Below are 19,811 nucleotides of genomic sequence, written 5' to 3' on the forward strand. Positions count from 1 at the left end.
TCTGCCTCCTAGTGTACTGGGATTATTAGTATGTGCCACTAAATTTACTTTGGATTAAATTAGCACCTCATGACCAACTCATGAAGGGCAAGCCCAACTAGTCATACTTCTGAAAAGCTACACAGCTCAAGATTTGTATTGCAGCTTTAAAAAAATATTTTTACTGGCATTGTATTCACATTTTGTCCTTTCCTTATAAAGTGAGTCTTTCCTAACTATGAGACCAAAAAGAGGGAAAATAGAATGAAGCATGTGGGGTTTGTTGATTTAGTTTGCTACAAGATCTTTGGAAGAAATAAATTGAGTTCTTGGGTGTATAATAGTGTCAACCATAGAGGTTGGAGTGAATTTGGCTTTTAATGTCTCAAAGAGCCCTGGTGTCAGAATAATGGAGAGAAACAATAAGAAAACAGAAGGAATTTGACAGACATGAGGCAGTGAGTAGCTTGTGCTGAGAATAGAAACCCAGTGTGAGAGAGCTGTGAAGGGTGCATGTGAATCACAATCCTGAGAAATCTCTTATCATCACAAGCCTTTAAAATGAACTTCATCTGTAAAGGCAGATTAAGAGACAGTGAGTTATCAAATAGTCAGTTGGAAGCAAATAGAACTTAACTGAAATAAGCTCAAAGAGCACAAAATAATCCTTGAAAAGAATCAGTAAATAGGCAGAAGCAGAGAAATGAGCTGTAGAAAATAACACATTATGGTTAAGCAAAAGTGATACAGAACCTTCCTCCGGGTCATTCCTGTTGGCTGGCTGTAATGCGGAAATGAATGAAGGGAGATGTCAGGGGTGTGGAGGTTGCATAGTCTAGGAATCAGGCCAGAGACTGGGGGTGGAATTTCTGGAATGTTACACGTGAAAGTGGAAGAACTGGCTTCCCCATCATCTTAGTCTAGTCAAGGTGCTGTGACACAATGGTCTAGACTGGGTGGCGTATATATTCATGTAGTTCTGAGGCCCAAGATTAGTGTCCTAGTTCATAGATGGCTACCTTCTTCTTGAGATGTCAAATGGAAGAAGCGGTAGGATAACTCGTGGGGTCCCCATTACAAGGGCACTAATTCCATTCATGAATTTATTTCAGTGTATGAATTCTGGAGAGATCTAAATATGTAATCGATAGCTTCCTTCTATACCGAATGAGGTAAATAGCATTGAGTCATATTTTGTATGTTCTGAGGCTCTGCAATGAAGTGAATTGTGTCCCCTCAAGATCCGTATACTGAAATACTGACTTTCAGTAGCTCGGAATGTGGCCACAGTTGAAAATGGGGTAGGTGCAAATGCAGCTAAGATGAGGTCAGACTGGGTAGGTCAGTCTACTGATCCGATGCAACCAGCGTCCTCAGAAAAGGGAAATTCTGGATGCAGAGACACAAAAAGGAAAATGCTGTGTGAAGATGGGCGGTGTGCTGCCTCCACCGGAACCTAGGCAGGAAGGCCTGGAGCAGATCTTTCGGAGAGAGAGACCATGCCCTGAAGGGATCCCGCTCTCAGAGTTTGGGGTTCAGAACAGCGAGACAATAAGTTTCTGCGCTGTAATCCTCTCAGCTTCTGCTATTTGTTACCACAGCCCCAGGAAACAAATGCAGGCTTCCTTGGCATCTCCTCCTTCTGGAGCCCAATTCTAGCTTTCCCGCCTCTCTGAGGAGGCCCACAAGAGAGCAGGACTCTGTGAGCAGTCTGGGGAGACGGTGACAGAGAGCAGGGTGCTGATTTGGGGCACAGACACCAGTTTCTTAGCCCATGAAGGGCTGCCTGGGGTAGCGGAACCCAAGAAGCTGTGGCAAAGCCTAGGCCTAGGAGCAAGGGTGGGCTGCCGGGGAGTCTCTCTCACCAACACGGGACTGCTGCAGAAGTGTGAGCGAGCAGACTGGGAGGACTCTCCTCAAAGGGTAGACGCTGGAATCCCAGGGACGGATCGTTTGAATTGCTGAGATACCTTTATTTCACTTCGATATTTATTTGTTTAATTCAAGTCACAGAATATCATGAGATTTAATGATTATACACACAAATTTAAATTTTGATGCTATAGCCTGAAAACAGAGGAACAGACACAAATAATTATACGCACCCTTCCCACAAGCTAAGTTTTACAACTTTTATATACTCTAGGGTTGAATCCAAGACTTATCTTTGGACCCTCCCCCATTGCAGAGTTCTTACGTCATTTTTTGCACTTTGCACCTCTGGTAAAGCTGAAACCTGGGGTTTGTATATGGTCAGGGAAGTCCTGGTAGTGCGTATTGGATAATCTGGTTAATTGTGAGAGTCTTATACTTTTATTCTGGACAGTGTTTTAGATTTCCTTTTAGAATGAAATCTTTATATCTACAATATGTGATTTTCATTATATTTTATAGATGCCTTAGTTGCGCATATGCTAAAGTATGAAAGAGATAGTGTAAAACATATTAAATTACCACAAATGAAAGTCAGAATGCAAGAATGTATTATACCCCAGCCCTTTGCAGTCCTGGGGATCAAACCCAGGGCCTTGCATACGTCAATTAATATTTCAGTATAGAAGGTAGCTAAGTCACCGGGCTGCCCTTGAACTGTGATCCTCCTCCTTCAGCTTCCAAGTGGCTGGGATCATAGGGGTGGCAGTGAAGCCAGTCTGAATGTGTCACTGCTGAGGGATGTGACAGAATGCTACACACTTCAGCATGGCTGCAAATGCCTAACTGTGAACCTAGGAGAGAAAGAGATGGGTGAGCGCATGATTAACTCTTGTATAAAATATGCAAGTCTGGTTTAGAAGTCCTGATAGATAGATTGAAATGTTGCACTTATTGAAGATTAGGATAAAAGAGAATGAAAACAAAGATTAAGTGGAGTTCTTTCTCTAGAGATGGAAAAATCAGTCAATAGGTTGAAGATTAAAGAAGACTAAAGACTCATTGAATTAAACAAAAGAGACTACATAGCATAAAATCAAACTGTATATCGAATTTTAACAGTTGTCAATCATGTTATTTTGTATTTCCTCTAAATTTCAATGCATTATCAAGAAATTATGCATTTCCAGCATAAACTTTATTTAAAAAAGTTTTTTTCAGCTTTAATTGAGTTTATTGGTACATTTTAGGGATACAGTACAGTTACATTCATTGTTGGGATCTTGTACCTCTACATGACAGGTCTTGGTTCTCATTTTTTCCCCTTACCCCTGCCCTCCCTTCACCCCCTCCCCCTCCCCTATTTACAAAGACTTTGTTTCCATTTTTTCCTCTTCTCATGTTTTTTCTTGTCCCTTATTTCCTTTCCCCTACCCTTCCTACCCTACACCGTTAGCCCTTTACTTCACATCTCACATTGTCAATTATACCGTTTGGTTCTTATTTACACTTTTAGTTTTTCACACCAGAGAAACTATTCGGTTTTTACACGTGTGTCTTATTTATTTCGCTTGGAGTATGGCTTCCATACAGCATAAACTTTAGTAACAATTTTTTAATACTCATATAACTAGGTACAGCTTGAAGCAATGTGACTTTGTTTCTGCTAGGGTAGTATAGGGATGAGATTAAAAGACTTCTCAATTGTTTATCAATCATAAGTGGCTGAGTGGTAGAAGAAAGGCAGAATTTCTTTCTCATTCTGCCTGGCTAACTTTCGTTCTGCCTCGATACTCACATGCATACAGACTCCATATTGAATAAATAGATCTACTGAATCCTACAAACCACACAGAGACAGAAAAACATGTGTGTCAGTGTATTAAAGTGTTTTAGAACAAAATAGATTTTAGGTCCAGTTTTCCCATTTATCTGTGGGGTGACCCTCATAATTTAACACTTACTTTCTTCAGTTATAAAATGGTGGTAACATATTTGCAGGGTAATTGCAAGGATTAAATAAGCTCTACGTGCCACGTGGATGCCCTAGTAATTGGTCCTATAGTTATTCTTTTAGGCTCATTGATAAGAGGCTGATTATGACCAACTATTAAATTTAAAAGGAAAGAAAATTCTGAATGCTAACATTATAAAGTTTATCTTTTACCTTTTCCTTTTTTTTTCATAAGTCTTGGTTTTGGTCACATGCATTTTACCTATGAATCTCATTTAGTAAAAGCATTGCAAACCTTTTCATTGTTTTGCGAGTTTATCATTTTTCCTCTCTCAGCCAGAATATGTGTCTTCTTGGACCTATGGAGAGTTTAGGTCAATTGTAAAGTTAAACAGACCACAAGTTAGTATGACTCAGCGCTCTTGCACACCAATAAGAGCAGATCCCTTGGGTTCAGTCACGAAAGCTGATCTGGGTTCTGCCTGATACCTTGACACACCATGACACCAGAAAGCCAAGCGACAGTACAAAGAGGCCACTCAGATGTGTCCTAGCCTGAGTCCCAGCCACTGTTCAGCCACGAGCGGGCCCTGGTTATCAGTCAGTGAATGAGTGGGCCTTCCGGTGATTCGAGTCTCCCAGCTTTGAGGTGCCCTTGCTGATGCCAACTGCAGCTGAAATGAGCTCTCTCTAGCGAGCCCTGACAGAAGTGCAGACTGGGAGGAAATAAAGTGTCGCTGCTTTAAGCGACTCGTTACACTTTGGTATGGTTTATCACGTGGCAGCAGAAAGCTTGAAGAGCTCCCACCTTTCTGCCAAACCAAGTATACATTCTTTCTTCCCCCTGTATTCACTGACGACATTTCTAGCAGTCATTTCTGACTCTGATGCCCTCTTATGCACTACTACATCTAAACTTAATTCTTAGTGTCCTTTACCCCTCTCAGATCCTTGCAATATTTTGTTCCCTCTGTGTTCATCTAAATTCTGCACATTTTTCAAAGTCTGTAATTAATATCATATAACGTACATATGTTGTTCTTGTTTGTTTCTCGGTTCTGGCTTCCGCAGCCTGATTTTCTTTATGCAAAGCCATCTCTTAATACTTTATCCAGAGACTTCAGGTAGGGTCAACTTTAGCCTACAGTCTAAGGTGGGCAAAGGATTAAGACTTCGATGGTTGGCATAATCTGTCTTTCCAGTCAGTAGGATTAATTGAATTCCAGTGTGACTTTTCCCACAAAACCTTCCAGTGGCACCTGCTAAATCATGAGGCTGTCTGTCCATGGATGTGTCCAACACAGAGAGAGAGAGAGAGAGAGAGAGAGAGAGAGAGAGAGAGAGAGAGAGAGCGCCTGCCTGAGAATGAAGCCAAGCTACTGCACAGCAAAACCAAACATCACAATTCTCAGCATCCCTGGGGCATCTGGATTCAGCCATGATTAGAGAGCAGTCCTTCCTCCACCCATAACTTCTTAGTTTGGCCAACCAAATAATTCCTATTTTGTCTGAAAGCCAGTTCTAGTTATATTTGTATCATGTGGTGACCAAGAGATTACTGGGTTAAATAGATCACATCTTCTTAGTCAGTACAGTAATCCTGGTGCCTACTTCAGGGTGATTCCCTTCTTGGAGGTGGAGTGTGAACATTGCTTAAGACAAGGTCTGTGAGGGCTCAACCATTACTCCTTCATCCCTTCCATGGCATTCCTCATGATGCCACTTAGCATAGCATTTGATAGAGCCATTTTGCAAAGACAGGAACCATTCACTTTATCAGATTATGAAGATGTTCGCTTTATATGACTATGTCCATGTATGCATATGCCAGGCATATAATGAATACCCAGTGGATATTATTTCCTCTTTCCTTGCCATGGCACCTAGCATGGATCTTGTTCATAGCTGTCAATAAAATGTGTATTAATCAGTCTTTCTAAGTAATGCAAGATAATATTTATGGAACAATTGCAACATGTAACCAGACATGAGTACCATCTCAATTAATTCTCACAATGCGATTGGATGGTATTATTGTTTCTTTTGTACAGGTGAGAAAAAACTAAAATAAAGCTGTCGCGTTTAAAACTCTGTGGATAGTATCACCACTACAAGCTGCAGAATAAAGGCTCCCTCTCAGATTTCTCTCACTGCAACCATTTAGCTCCTACTCAGCATAATGCATGGGGGTCCTGCTTGAGAAACCCTCTAAAGATGTGTTCTGAATTAAGGTAAGTTGACACTGGTTAGAAATCCTTAAATGCATGGGAAATCGGCTCTGGAATTAGTGCAGTAGGGTCAGCCTGGCCACGGAATCCATTTAGCAGCACTTTTGGAGACGTACAGGGTAAACGGAAATTTGGAAGCGTCACCATGAGCCAAGCAGCAGCAGCAGCAGATTGTTTGAGTTTGTTCTTCCCACGTCAGCCACAGATGTGAAGAAAATGACAAGAGTAGAAATTGCAAGAGCCTTTGCTAAAAAGTGTTGCAAATTGGGTGGCTGTCAGCCAGGAAAATGTGCCGTCCCTGGTTGTCACAAGTGCAGAACGACAAAGAATCTCAAGCTGCGGGGAAAGACGACAGGACTGGAAATAAAAAGCTTATGAGGACACAGAAAATAAAAATCTAACCAAGGGTAAATGGAGATGAAAGGTTCTTGAAAGTTTCAGGAAGACCTGTGCAGGTTTCGAATGCGTAAATGCAGGAAAGTGCGCTGCCGCAGAACTGCGGGTAAGTTTACACGCCCACCCATTCAGGAACCGAGGAGGCTCTCTATTAAAGTGCTCATGTTTTCTTGGGAGAAGGAAGTGCAAACCGAAAAGGATGACCGTATGATCCAATTTTTTTTGTTATAGTTCAATTAAAAAATTAAATATTTAGAAGAGATTAACTGTACTCATGGAAGATTATTTCCATCCGAATTTCCTGGTGGGTGCTCTGTAGATTTCCTTAGGTGGGGTGAAGCCTGTTCTGTGGCTGTGAGTTGGAGCCATTCGGGAAACTCTGGGGCGTCTTGAAGCAGCAGGAGACGCAGAGACTGGGGAAGGAAGCGGAAAGGAGCAGCCTCTGCGGCGTGTCATTTCTACTTCAGGCCCTGGGTTTGCACGTCTCAGTTATAAGCAACAAACATGTCTTCTCTAGCGGTCTTTGCAGGGTTGCACGGAGAAGGCGTGGAGAGTCCTCCCCTGCAGGCTGGTCCACTGGCGCACTTCTCCCTGATTCAAGGCACCCAGGCAGGCGCACTCCTCTGGCTTCACTCCCTGCTGGCTTCCCAGGGCCTGGCGCAGAGGAACAAATATGAATCAAATTCAATTAATGACTATTTGTTGTACATTTAGAAAGACTTACAAGTAAGTTTTCCCTCCACTGTATTTACAATTTGTGCTAAGCAAATACTTTTCCAAGAATACTAAATATGCCCCCAAATAACTTAGAAGATCCTAAGGACGAATTTCCACAGCCATCATATTTAAGGATAGAAGCAGAGGGGACAGCTTTCTCTCAGGAATGGCATTTCTTTGGGGCTGGGGATTTAGCTCAGTGGTGCCCCTGACTCGCAAGCGCAAGGTCCTGAGTTCAATCCCCAGGAGCCCCCCACCAAAAAAAAAAAAAAAAAAAAAAAAAAAAGGAATGACAGTTTTTTCCAATGAATTTGCTGTCTCAGGCTGCACCCTGGCCAAAAGGCACGTACTCAAGTGCATCTTGTCCTCTGAGGGTGCCGAGTAACAAGAAAAAAAAAAAAAAATCCCTAGAACATTGCGATTTGTATCCATTCCCAGAAGGAAAGAGAACAGTATAGCAATTAAAAGTTGCTAGCTTTTGATTAAAACCATTGTAATATTGCTAATTGCATTTTAGATCCAGATTAAAAACACCTCTTCCAAAAGCCATCTTCAAAGATCATGATACACAATATCTTACAGATAAGATAGGTATACAAATAACATTAATAGGAAGTTTTTTTTTTTTCTGGTTCTGTGAATTGATCTCAGGTAAACTTTTAATTACATTTTAAATGTCACTGATTGTAATTGGGGTGTTTAGAATTATCTTCTTCATTCAACTTTGGTAATTCATAAGTATCAAGAAATCTGTCCATTTCTTCTGTGTTTTCCATTTTATTAGAGTACAGGTTCTTGAAGTAGATATTGATGATCCTCTGGATTTCTGCTGGATCTGTTGTGACTTCACCTTTTTCATCTTTTTCATTCCTAATTGTATGGATCTGAGCCTTTTCTTTCCTTTTTTTTTGATAAGGTTAGCTAAGGGTTTTATTTATTCTTTCAAAAAACTAACTCTTCGATTCTTTGATTTTTTTTGTATTGTTCTCTTAGTTTCTTTTGCATTGATTTCTGCTCTGATCTTTATAATTTCCACCCACATATGAGCTCTGATTTTTTTCTTGCCCTTCTTTTTCTAGGAGCCTAAGATTCATTAGGTTGTTTATTTGAGCTCACTCTGTTTTGCTAGTGTGGACATTCACTGCTATGAATTTCCCTTATAGAACTGCTTTCATTGTGTCCCATAGATTCCTGTATTTTGTACTGACATTATAATTTATTTGTAAAACCTAACTAATCTCTTCTTTAATTTTAACTGTGACCCAGTGGTTATTTGGGAGAGTGTTGTTTAATTTCCATGTGTTTGTGGGGCTCTTACAGTTTATTATGCTATTTATCTCCAGCTTAATTGCAATATGGTTTCATAATATACATGGGATAACTTTGATTCACTTAAATCTATTCTATGAGGTAGTATGTTATCTGTTTTGGAGAATGACCTATGTGCAGCCAAAAAGAATGTATATTCTGATTTTTGTGGGGTAGAACACTCTGTAGATGTCTATTAAGTCCATTTGTTCAAAATCTTGTTTCAATTCTAATATTTTATTGTTGATTTTTTGTCTAGATGATCTCTCCATTTGTGACAGTGGGGTATTTAGGTCACCCAGTACAATTGTATTAATACTTATTTGATTTTTCATGTCCCTTAATATTTGTTTTATATAGTTGAGGGTATTAATATTTGGTGAATATATATTTATTATTGTCATTTCTTCCTCTTGGATTGTTCCCTTTACAAGGATATAGTTGTGTCTCTTAATCCGTTTTGGTTTGAAATTTATTTTGTCTGTGAATAAGATAGCCACCCCTGCTTTTTTCTGGGCCCATGTCGCATGAAGAACTGTTTTCCATTCTTTCACTTTCAGTCTTTGAGTTTCTTTTTCAACTAGGTGTGTTTCTTGTATACAACATATTGTTGGATCTTTCTTCTTAATAATTCTGCCAGTCTATTTCTTTTGATTGGTGAATTGAGGTCATTGACATTGATGGTTATGACTTATATGTATTGGCTTATCATTGTCATGTTATTGTCCTGTTCTTGGCTCTTTTTAATTTTTCTCCTTCTCCCTTTAGTTTCTTGCCTTGCCTAATTGATTTTCTCTGTTGGGCCTCATGGTGTTCTGACCTTCATTGTCTTTTTTTTGACTATCATTTAGAATTGCTTGTAGTGTTGGTTTGGTATTCAGGAAGTGTCTCAGGTGTTCTTTGTCATGGAAGTACCTTATTTCCCCAGCTATTTTAAAAGAGAGTTTTGCAGGATACATTAGTCTAGGGTGCAGGTTGTTTGCTTTTAGGGCTTGAAAAACTTCACTCTAGGCTCTCCTTGACCTGAGGGTTTGTGTGGAAAAGTCTGCTGTGATTTTGATGGGCTTTCCTTTGTATGTAATTTGTTTCTTTCCTCTAACTGCTTGTAGTATTTTGTTCTTCTTTTGGTTTCTGGCATCTTGACTAATATATGTCTAGGTGTAGGTTGTTTTTGTTTTTGTTTTTTTGATCATGGATAATTGGAGTCATATTTGCCTCACTTATCTGTATGTGAAAATTCTTCCCCTCTGTTTGGGAAGTTTTTTGTCACTAATTCTGTGAACAATTTTTTTATGTCATTTGTGCTTTCTCCTGCTCCTTCATGGATTCCTATCAGTCTTATGTTATTCTTCTTTGCATCATGTAGGAGTTGTTGGATCGATTTCTCATGATCCCTTGCTGGTTTTAAGAGATTTCTCTTTTCATGGTCACTGACTGCAACCCTATCTCCTATATATGAAATTCTATGTTCACATTTCATTCATTCTGCTGTGAATGCTTTCAATGAAATTTTAAATCTCCTAGATATCTATTTAAATCTGTTTCATGGATTCCATTTCTTTCCCATGTTGAGCATTCAAGGTTTCCATTTCTTTCCTATGCTGGGCATTCATGACTTCCATCATGGTCCTCACCTCCTCCATTTTTTTTTTTTGGGGGGGTCTGTTTCTGTTCTAGAGTTTCTAATCATGTCTTTCCTTTTCCTCACCATCTCTGTAGTTATCTGGGAAATTATTTCTGTTTTAAGTTTTTCTAGAGCCTGATTGATCTGTTTTCTTACTTCCTGTGCTGTGAGTTCAGGGTGTCCCAGTGGATGATTGTCAGGTTTTTTTCCATCTCGTTTCCCCTAGAATTTGCTGTTGGTGAACTGGAAGCCTATATTCATGCCTTGCTTAAGTGTTTTCTCATTTTTATTTTTGTTGTTGGGCAGTGCCTGGTTTAATTAATGTGTTAGTACTTCAATTTTCCTGATATAGCTGCTCTAAATTTAGGTTTTGAGTCTCTAGTGACTCAGAGACACTCTCATTTTCATGATATCAGAAAGGACAACTCATTAAATCAATCACAACCCTTTAGCACAATTGATATAATCAGAAATATAGTAGCATCAAGCACAGTTTAGAAATTGACCATTTGTGGTAGTTATTAATCTATCACTTTTAACCATATGAATTAAATCAAAATTGAAGACCAGCCCAAAATATGTTTGTAGTGAAAAAACTCTTCAAAATAGTACATTTTTCCCTTCAGGATGGGTGCTTAGAGTTAGGAGGAGAGGAATAGATGCGTAAAAGAATAGGAGAAGGTTTCAAGCCAGAGGACACAGAAGATCATGTAAACTCTAGCAAACTGTTGAAGACAAGAGGGAAAGACAGATTGCAAGAACAAAGACAAGAATAGAACAATTTAAGAGAAATAGGGAAGATATAAATTGTACTCACTTTCCTTTGAAACTAATGACCATTAAGTGAAGAATAAAGAGAGAAGAAAAAGAAGAATCTGAATTAGGGCAGGAACATGAACAAAAAGAGAGATGAAGAATAACTTGGGGGAGCAAGAGACTGAGTGAGAAAAAGAAGAAAGAAAAAAGGAAGAATTGCAGAATGGGAAAAAATAAAATTTTAAAAATTAAAATTAAAAATAAAAATAAGAGGAAAAAAAATTGAAGAGCCCTTTTCAGGGAATATCTCAGCTGTCCCATTAGACAATGTGGGTGGCAATATGAAGAGCTAAGGCAATTAGTCTCAGCTAGCCCATGGCAGACCCCTGAGATTCAGGTTGAATTCTTGCTGCAATGCCCAAGTTGAGCTCCCTGACCTCCTGCAGGGTTGAACTCTGCAAGGTTCTACTGCAGGTTCCTGCTGCTCTTCCCCTGAAGATAGTCCAGGTTCTGCTGGAAGGTAGTGATCCCCCAACTTACCAGCTATGGAGATCTGATGTGCCTTTATTGCTGTTCTTCACTTCTGTTGTATCTTCTGGAGCTGAGTAACATGGCTTTTATGACCACCTGTGTTTCTGCAGTGTGTATCCAGGTACCAGCACAACCAGGAGGCCTGAGAGTGGGGGTGGGAGTGATGTCACAGAGGCACCCATGCGGCTGTGTGATGGGTGGTTCTCACCCATCTGTGGGATGGAGGCCCAGCCCAGGTTGCTGGAGGAGGAGGAGGAGGAGCCATGTGCTCCCTGCTAGGCTCAGCAGTGGGCAGCCCTCACCTTTCTGCTTAAGAAGAATTAAGTGTTATAAACATTTCCTTTTTTGGGACTCATTCTGTTTGCTTAGTTGACTAGTGTCTGACTTTTTTCCTTTTTTATTGAGTTTATTGGTACTTTTTAAATATAAAGTGCAGCTACATTCATCACTGAGACCTTGTAGCTTTACATGACAGGTCTTGGTACTCATTTTTTTCCATATTCCCCTGCCCTCCTTTCCCCCGCCCTCCCCCTCCCTCATTTACGAAGACTTTGTTTCCATTTCTCCTTTTCTCATGTTTTTTCTTTTCCTTTATTTCATTTCCCCTACCTTTCCCACTTCCCCTACACCTTTAGTCCCTTTCTTCCTATTTCACATTGTCAGTTATGCAATTTGGATCTTATTTACACTTTTAGTTTTTCATACCAGAGAAACTGTCCAGTGTTTACATGTGTGCCTTATTTATTTCACTTAAGAGTATGGCCTCAATATGCATCCATTTTGTGTCTGCTTTTGTATGTTCTTACCTTCAGTGGTTGATATAATTTATTCATTCAATACATAATTTTGTTTGTATGTCTGCTATGTGTCATATAAAAATAATTTGTCATTCATATAAAATAGGAAGTGCTGGCATATGTGTGTTTAATTGACTAGAAGGACATTGATTTTAAATGTTCTTTTCTTTTTGATATTCTCCTTTCTTCACAATTTCCTTTTCCTCTATTCCTCCCCTCCTATGTCTCCCACTGCCTCACTCATTCCTCGTCTCTATTTCTTCCCCGTCCTCTTTTCTTTCTTTCTTTTCCTTTTTATGTTTAACTTAACACCATTTTAAAAAAATCTGTTTTAGATGTACAATTCACCTAAATTAATTTTAGCCATGTGGAACTTTTCCAATGGAAGATTCTACAACTTTTTTCCTTTAGAAAAGTAATTGAGAAGAAGCAGAGGAAAGATTAATGGTGAAACAATTTAGGGATGATTTTCTTTTTTGGTGTGGGAGATCAGACTCAGGACTTTGCACTTGCCAGGTGGTTACAACACCACTGTGCTATGTCCCCAACCCAGGTTGATTTTCTTTGTAGAGAGAATAAATATTTCTATAGCACTAGGAGAAATATTGTTTAAGGTGTGGTCACTCTGATCCCATAGGTGGATCATGTCTCTGATGTAAAAATGAGATGAGCAATTGCTATCCCATAAGACCATCTAGCTGAGCAGTGGCACGTTCTATGTCCCTGGAGATTAGGGTGCCCCTTCCTGGTTCTCAGAAGGCTTGAGATTGATTCATATTTATACTCATTTATGATCACCTCTGGTATTTTCTATGCTCTTGACATGGGCTTTTATTGTGCATAATAAACAAGCATGATTTTATTTTGTGCTACCTGCCTTTTATACTACTGCTTAGCGAGCTGACTTTCAGGCCATCTTTACTCTTCAGATCTAGAAAGAGATCTGAGGCAGGGTAGAGAGAGGGCATTTCAGAATTCTGCTAGATAGCTATCAGTTTTGAGAGTGGGCATGATTTTGAAGCCTGTGACTGACAACATTCCCATCTGAAGACAATCTTGGGTTTGTAGAGGAATTCTTTAATTTTAATGTGAAATTGAACTGCCAGGATAAAATTTGTTTCCTATATGCTGACAGAGCCATTCAATCCTGAGAGTAATGTTCAGTAACCCAAAGGTGTCATTTCTATCTCTTACTACTTAAAGCTGTCTTTTTCCACTTGATTCAAATAATGATTCAGCTTGTGGCCTCTCTTCTGTGCATTCTGAGGGCTCCAGCTACTAGAACTTCATTGTAGAAGAGAGATGGAGTAATGTTTCCCATTAAATCAAAATCAAAGTGTCACACTATCACTGGTTCTATCACTGGTTAGAGGGATTCGTGTGCCATGATTTGGAATCTGTTCATGCTCAGCGAGTTTCCCACATCGACTCCTGTGATAGGTGATATGCTACTTTTATGTTAGTGCTCAATTTATAAACAGATCTCCTTTTTAACAAGTATGACAATACCCAAGGGGCTAGTAAATTCTAGAAATGGAAAAGCAGCTCCACTGGCAGACTAGAATCTTAAACACAGACTGAATCTGCTGGATTTGGTATATTATTTTAATAATTTTAGAAAAAAAATCACTTGAATTAATGTTTCATCGTTTCCAACTAGTTGAGGAACTTAGAATGTAACCAAAATTTTAATTTTCTGTTAATTTTCCACAGTAACATCTACTTGCTTCTTCCAACTCCTATCTTCCCTTGCAAGATTATATATAATCTTCCTATCTCAGCTGGGGGGAAATAGGCCTCTTCAGCAAGTATCTGTTTTTCATTGATTTGCTTATTAATAAGGACTTCTGGAAAACAAACATCCAAAAGAAGCAAGAGTGATTAGTCAGTGTAGACTCATCTCAAGTCCACTTTAAGTTGGCAGATTGCGAGAGTACTTTTTTGGAAATCTGGATGAATTGGGAGAGGCCTGCCCTGTAGTGCCTAAGAGGGCAGGATGTCAAGGCCACTGTCAGGCCTCCTTTCCTACTGATATCTCTGCCCAGCTTCTATCTTGTTAGTTGTGACATAGGATTCAGCAGTTAAAATTTCCTACTTTAGTATGAATGTGTTTATGAGATCTTTCCTTCAGGGTAGTATTTTTGAGGACAGATGGGAGAGGAAGTAGTAGAAATACCTTGGTTGTAGCTTGGGACAAGAAAGGATGCCAAACTTCTGCCTACATTTGGCTCTAGAATTGAACTAATATGGCCTCCCACTCCAACTTATTTCCCTGGCAAAATGTAATGTGGTAACACTGGAAATGGAACTAGTTTAGACTTTAAAGTCCTGGATTCATGTCTCATCTCATATCATCTGTTGTTTCTGCTTCTTATAAAGGAAAATAATAATCTTTACCTCGCAAAGTGAATAGAACTGATGAAATGTGGAGAGGTACTGCTACTATTATTAATCATAAGTCCATAAAGTATTTCTCTGTGGTCAGAGTTTCCCATTAGAAAGGGTAATATTATCATATGACATGGTGGAGAATTCTTCACTCTTCAGGGTGCATCAAAAACTCCCCACAGCTCCTCATTAATGTTTTGACATATCCTGTTTGGTGTTTGACAGCATAGAGAACTCTCTTGTTACTGCTGTAGCCATGGTGGCTACTTGTCATGTTTTACCACATTGTTCCTGGCCTACATTAACTTGTGCGTGTTATTGCCCAGGAATGGATAAGAAGACAAGATATTCTTTTCATAAAAAACACATCGAGCTATAGAAATATTTGGATGCAATGCTAGGCATGTAGAAGAAGGATGGTCTTTTCTACTCAGTTACAATTTCTAAAGTGCATCTATGGTACCAGAATTCGGAGCTATCTCAGGTCTCATTGACTTCCTCTAATATCACCCAGGTACAGCTGGCGGTTAAGATTTGTATAGGATTTTGGAAAAGCACTGGCATAAATCTGTGTCTTTTTAGATTATCTTAATTTAAAGGTTTGTTTACATTTGAAACCCTTTTTATTAATAGTGTGGTAACTCATATTGTGGGTTTGGGGAAATCACATTCTTATAAATGCCTGATCTAACTAGAGGTTGTTAGCAGCAATTAGATTTCTGAAAATACTTACTTCCTTTAGGTTAATGAAACATTTATATGCCAACACCTGCATCAAATTAAAGCCTGGCATGCCTTAGGCCCTTGCTGCTCAGTGTGGTCCAGGTATCAGCTCCACCTGGGAGCTGGTAGCAGAGGGAGAATTCTGGACTCCATTCCATAGACCCACTGGGTCAGCATCCACCATGTGACAGTATGTCTGCTGATGATTCTGTGCACTATGAAGTTCAAGCAAACTGCTTTAGTAAGCCTTACTCTGAGTTTTTAAAATGGGCCATGAAGCCAACAATTATTGTTGCCCTGTCAAGCAAGAATAATAAGCAGCACACCCATTTAATTACCAACTTCCTGATCCATGTAGACCACCACTAACCAAAAGAAATATAACTTGAGCTACATGTCTAATGTCTAAAATTTTTAATTATGAAATTATTTTAATATGTTTTATTTAACCCAGTGCTCTAAAATATCACTTCAGAAGATAATATGAAAAATGCTATTAAAATATTCCTTCTTATTTTCTTAGTGATGTTGACTGTTCACAATCAAGTTCTTTGTGCATATTATACTGATACTATGCCTCTGGTCCAGCCACATTTCAAGGGCTCAGTAATCACATGTGAGGAGTGGCTACCGTACTGACGGAACAAGCATAGCTGATGATGCTTTTATTGCATTCTACTCCAGATTCACTGAGTTCTCTTTCCTGTAGGAATGAAAGTTGGTGAAACTGTTATACACATATACACTTCTTGATTTATTTATTATTAAGTGCCTACTACCTGTTAGACTTTGTGCTAGACTGGGAGGAAGCAAAAGTAACACCCATATAACTTAAAAAAATAATGACAATAGCACATGATGAATGCAACAGAAAGGTTCTGTGTAAAAAGCATTGTAGACGCATGGAAGAGAGAACACTGATAGGCTGCTTTGTGGAGTCCAACAGAACCTGCTGCGGACTCATATCAGCCCTCTGAGGAGCTAATGACAAATCCTCATGCAGTTGTTATAACTATATATATAATTACTGGAATATATATATATCCTCAGTTGACGAATGCTCATGTTCCTGAACAATTTGGTTTGAAAAGAGAAGCATCTGGCAAAATTTTGCTTCTGTTGGTGAACTCCACTTCTGGTGAGCACCACAGCTGCAGCCATCTTCCCCACATGAATGTGAATGAGGCCATCATCCCCCGAGCCATTGTGTTGATGGACTGAGGTTGCACTGTACAACCAAATGTATGGGGCTAATAGTCGGCTTTGAAGTTTATGAAGCAAAGTTTCCTCTATTGATTGCTATTGTTATTATAAGGAAGTGAATGGTAAATTTGAATGTTTATTGATAAATGGAGCTTTCACAGGTATTTTCATTCAGCATTCACCAGTTATGAACATTTTATCTTCTCTGCTTTCTCTGTCTGTTCACCATCTATCATCTGCCTATAATTTTTCCTGAACCATTTAAGAGCAATTTGCTTCCACAGGCCCATTTTTCACCGATATGTCATGCGTATTTCCTAAGAACGGGGACCTTTTCTTAAATAATACAGACATAATCATTAAATTTAAGAACTCTAAAACAGAATGTTGTCTTTAATCCATAATCCATATTAAATTTTTATCAGCTGTGCAGTACATCTTATAGATTTGCTTTTCTTTGTCCAAGATTTATTCAGGATTATACCTACATTTGTTATTGTATCGCTATAGTCTTCCAGAATTTGTAACAATTCCTCAGGTTTTTCATGTGTGTGTGGGCCGTTGAGGAGTGGTGGGAGGTTCCCTGGGATGAGTGAAAGACCTTAAAACTTTAAGAGAGTACAGACCGAATGTCCTTCCGCTGGGGATTGTCTGATATTTTCCATGATTAAATTTGGGGTATATATTTTGGAAGGCCAGTAGGGTTTTTGATGATACGTTTTAATGGACATATGTTAGGAATTCGAGAAAGGCAGCACCACTCTATGTCTCCAGGAGTAGGGAGCAGAAAAGATGTTACTGGGTTCTGGTTGGGTCTACAGCTGCAGAAGGGGCTGCTACAGTTTGAATCTTTAACGTCCTCCCAAAACCCATGTGTTGATGGCTCGGTCCAGCTGTGGCGCAGCGGGAAGTGGTGGAAAGTTTAGAAGTGAGGCCTAAATCGGAGAAGTAGACCATCAGGGCGTGCCTTTGAGAATTCTAGGGGAACCACTCCTTCCTCGCTGTCTCTCACTTCATAGTCAGCACGAGGCGAGCAGCTTTGCTGTACTCCCTGCCTCCACGATGCACTGCCTCATACAGGCTCAAAAACTGTGTGGCCAACTTACCATGGATCGAAATCCCCAAAACCATGAGCCAAAATAAATTCTTCCTCCTCTAAGATGCTGATTTCAGGGATGGAAAGCTGAATAACATGGGCCTACCTGACAGAAGTTGCAGTTATCGAGGGAAACAACTCACCCAGCGCCACTGCAAAGTGGGACAGTAGAGGAGCAGGAATGCTTCCTGACATCTCTCTCTCTGTCCTTGCAGCTCTCTTGCAGGTGCTTTCACTGCAAGAAGTAAGCAGACAGGGCAATCCAGGCGACTGCTATCCTTCAAAGCCCCCGAAAGCAGTAAGAACAATACAATGGAACAGAGGGGGGATCCTGGTGGGTTTAGGGGAAGCCGAGAACAGCCAGCAGATGAAGTAAAGAGATCAAGAAGGCAGAGGGAACAGTACATGCAAAGGAAACCGGGAACAAAAAGCCAGCGTTGAGAAATAGTTCGGATTTAGTCAAAAGCAATGGAGAAGTATTACATATCAAGCTAAAGACTTTGGAATTGAACCTGCTGACCATAAAATTTTGAAGCAGAGGAGTTACACTATCTAATCCGTGTTTAAGAAAGAATAGCTTTGGTGGTAATGGAGCAGAACTGCATGTAAGAGAAATAATGAAATTCAGGGAGTTATTGCAGCAGCTTTGGACAGAGTCAAGGAAAGATTCACTAAATCAGATGCTCTCAAGACAGAGGATAATAGGCAAAGAAGGAATTGGGGACATCTAAAAATTAGGAAGAGGAAGGGGTCAAAGAAACTTGAGGCTTAATTAATAATAATTACTATTATTGATAATGGCAGCTAAGAGATAATGGATACCTACTATTTGACACTAAATTTGAGATCTCATTAATCTTTAGAGCAATTCAGTGAGGCAGGTGTCATTATCTCAGTTTCAATTATAAGACATACAAAATGTCTGGGTGGATGATAATGCCCTGAATCCAGTTTGAATGTTTGAGTGGCTGGTGAAGTACACAGTGAGCTCTCCCAGTAAGCTATTGGAGAGTCAGATAAGAAGCGGAGGTGACAGGTCTGCACTGGGGATGGGAATGTGGGGAGAATCACACTGTTGATGTGATAGCTGTGGTCAGATTATACAGGAATTTACCAGGATGAGCCACAAATGAGAAGAAACACTGCCATATTAAGAACATGGCAAACAACCATTTAACAAATATTTTATTAAATTTTTTGGCACATTTAGGTATGTAATATGATGACGTTCATCATTGGGAATTTGTACCTTCACATGATGTATCTTGGTTATTTTTCTCCCCATTTCCCTGCCCTCCCTTCAACCCCTCCACCACTCGCTATTTATACTTTGTTTCCATTTTTTCCTTTTCTCATATTTATTCCTTTCCCCAACCCCTCCTACTTCCCCTTTGGACCTTTCCTTCCTATTTCAAATTATCTATTATACATTTTGATCCTTATTTACACTTTCAGTTTCTCAAACCAAACAAAGTATTTGGCATTTACACATATGTGTCCTATTTATTTCAATTGAATATGGCCTCAATGTGCATCCATTTAGCTCTAAATGTCTCTTGTTTCTTGTTCTTTATGGCTGAGTATACTCCATTTTATAAAATAAGCCATATTTTCTTCATCCAGTCTCCAACTGATGGGTAATTGTGCTGTTTCCAAGTTTTCATTATTATAAACTGCACCACTATAAACATAGATGCACTTATATCACTATGGTATGATTCATTTAATTCTTTAGCTGAGTCAAATGGGACCTGCAGTCCTAGTTTCTCAAGATGTCTCCATTCTGATTTCCACAGTGGTGACATGCAACCAGTTTTGTTGTTGATATAATTGGCCTACACAAGAATAGGACTTTGAACTTTGGTCTCATTAGCATTGTGATCTTCTACTGGCTCAGACTTGTAAAAGACACACAACTTGCTACAGTGAAAAGTTCTAGCTATTGTGGCAAAGAAGGCATTAGTTTCTAGGAACATGATGATAACTTCAGCTCATTATGGAAGGTGCAACTTGAAATGGAGAATATCTGGTTTGGTGTAGGGTCAGCTGTATTCCATGATCTTTCATATACCATTTAACTTGGGAGTCCAGAACTTTTTGAGTTCCTAAATAGAGAATAACAATTTTCCCACTGGAAAATTATCTAGAAGATCATTCCTTTCTTTTTTTTTTGTTTTGTTTTCTTTCTTTTTTTTTGGTACTGGGAATTGAACTCAGGTCCTTGTGCTTGCAAGGCAGA

Source organism: Fukomys damarensis, unplaced genomic scaffold, assembly GCF_012274545.1.
Source record: "Fukomys damarensis isolate Sample0158 unplaced genomic scaffold, DMR_v1.0_HiC HiC_scaffold_3, whole genome shotgun sequence".
Taxonomy (NCBI): domain Eukaryota; kingdom Metazoa; phylum Chordata; class Mammalia; order Rodentia; family Bathyergidae; genus Fukomys; species Fukomys damarensis.